Source organism: Engraulis encrasicolus, chromosome 16 (genome assembly GCF_034702125.1).
Source record: "Engraulis encrasicolus isolate BLACKSEA-1 chromosome 16, IST_EnEncr_1.0, whole genome shotgun sequence".
Lineage (NCBI taxonomy): Eukaryota > Metazoa > Chordata > Actinopteri > Clupeiformes > Engraulidae > Engraulis > Engraulis encrasicolus.
The window spans coordinates 31,185,634-31,188,133 of NC_085872.1; positions in this window are offsets into that span (position 1 = coordinate 31,185,634).

The following is a 2,500-nucleotide window of genomic DNA, read 5'->3' on the forward strand; positions in this document are numbered from 1 at the left end:
GAGTATGTGCATGTGCATATACTAGGTAATAAACAGAAACAGAAAAAAGAAAAGGAAGGTACAGATATGTAGTATGTAAGGGTGTACTGTATGCAGGTGTGTGTGTGTGTGTGTGTGTGTGTGTGTGTGTGTGTGTGTGTGTGTGTGTGTGTGTGTGTGTGTGTGTGTGTGTGTGTGTGTGTGTGTGTGTGTGTGTGTGATGTGTGTGTGTGTGTGTGTGTGTGTGTGTGTGTGTGTGTGTGTGTGTGTGTGTGTGTGTGTGTGTGTGTGAGAGAGCACTGGCTGTCCCTTGCTCACCTCAGACAGGGGCTGAGTCACTAGAGATGGAGGGCATGTTCCTGCAGCTCCATCCTCTCTTTCTGTCCAACCCCCTCTCTGCTCAACTCGGTGTCACTACTGTATAGACTGGCCCTATAGAGAGAGAGAGAGGGAGGGAGAGAGAGAGAGAGAGAGAGAGAGAGAGAGAGAGAGAGAGAGAGAGAGAGAGAGAGAGAGAGAGAGAGAGAGAGAGAGAGAGAGAGAGATTTGGGTTAATGGGTTGTCATGTAACTTCAGGCGCTCATTGGTGTCCAGAGGAATTCAGAGGGTCTGAGGCACTCTGAATAGAGTTACACTTCACTTGCCGATAGAACGAAGACATTTTGGCAATCGTGTCTGTTCATTAAAGTACCTGGGTATGTATAAACGGCACCTAAGAGCCTGTACCAGGTAAAACTGGCACAAGTGGCCCATGGATCGACCAACATTGCCATGGATAGGATTGGGTAGTGTGGTCTTATGTTTGAGATGTTGATGTCCACATGTGTAGAACTTCACACTGGATCCCCCGTGTAGTGTGGTAGCCTACAGTGTGCATGTGTTGTGAGCCCCCACACACACACATGTGCGTAAAACACCACAATGGATCACTCATTGAATTCTATGGCACTCTCGTCTCCCTTGGCCTCGCACAATGACTCTGGCAGGAGAACCGCTGCAGTTTTGTGACGGCTGTTAAGCTTCAAAATGGTCAGTCGGTGTACAAGGGCTATCAGATGTAGCGTGACTGATGCGGGGGTCTGAGCAGCATCACTCTGTAATGTTACTGGCACAGTGCGCGAGCAGCTCCAGAGCTCTTTGATGTGGTGGGGGTTAACTGATTTGGGTTCATACATAATGTTCAAAGTGCATACATGGAGAGAGAGATAGTGTGGGGGGGGGGGTAGAGAGAGGGGGGGAGAGAGAAATACAGAGAGAGAAATACAGAGAGAGCAACTGTGTGTGTGTGTGTGTGTGTGTGTGTGTGTGTGTGTGTGTGTGTGTGTGTGTGTGTGTGTGTGTGTGTGTGTGTGTGTGTGTGTGTGTGTGTGTGTGTGTGTGTGTGTGTGTGTCTGTGTGTGTGTGTGTGTGTGTGTGTGTGTGTGTGTGTGTGTGTGTGTGTGTGTGTGTGTGTGTGTGTGTGTGTGTGGGTGTGTGTGTGTGTGTGTCTGTGTCTCTGTGTGTATGAGTGTATGCGTGCGTGCGATGTATGTGTGTGTGTGTGTGTGTGTGTGTGTGTGTGTGTGTGTGTGTGTGTGTGTGTGTGTGTGTGTGTGTGTGTGTGTGTGTGTGTGTGTGTGTGTGTGTGTGTGTGTGTTTGTGTGTGTACTCTGTATTGTGTACTGTGTGTGTGTGAGTGTGTGTACTGTGTGTGTGTGTGATTACGTGTGTTTTTTGAGGGCTCTTACGTCTATTAAGCACACAGAAATAAAAGAGCCGTTGGACAAATTGGATATGAACAGTAGTTTCCATGACAACAGGTTGTCCTGAGTGCAGGGTTTAGCTGAAACGCGTGTATAGGTGTCCTGCTCGAAGGTTCTCCCTGGAGGATTGGAACACAGTATTGATGCGTTCCAATCCTTGTTTTGTAGAAAAATAGATGACTAAAAGCAGAAGCACAATGCTCCGCTTGCTGTGGGGCAGCAGTGGGTCATCCCTTTTTTTCTGAGAAAAGGAAAAAGTTATTCAGATACTTTGAGCTTCATTTCAAAACTTACGTTCAAAAACTTATATTATGGGGAAAATAGAAAGTAAATGGTGGATCAAATGTGTTTGTGTATGTGGGCCTGTTTTTCATCGATAAACAACATCACCTTGGAATTTATTGAACGAATCCTACGAACCATTACTCTTTTTTTCTCGCTCTCCATGCAAAGGTTATGTATAATGGCATTAATAATTCCAACCGCTAAGTGTTTTTTAAGGAGTAATTTATGTGTCCCTTGTCTGACCGTTTTGGGGCTGCGAGGCGTGATCTGGGTGGGGAGGGGACGCTTCATGAGCAGCATTGCAAATTGTCTCTGGGGGCACAGGTCAAGCCCCTATCCATCATGCCAATCTGAACACGACCGGGAGGGGGGGCGAATGGTAATTCACACAGTTCAAGGCGCAGAACAGAAAGTGATATGGTCTGTTTAATTGTAATTCAGATGTGATTACTCGAAGGGGGGGACTGTGGAAAATAGTCAATCGCGAGCAAATT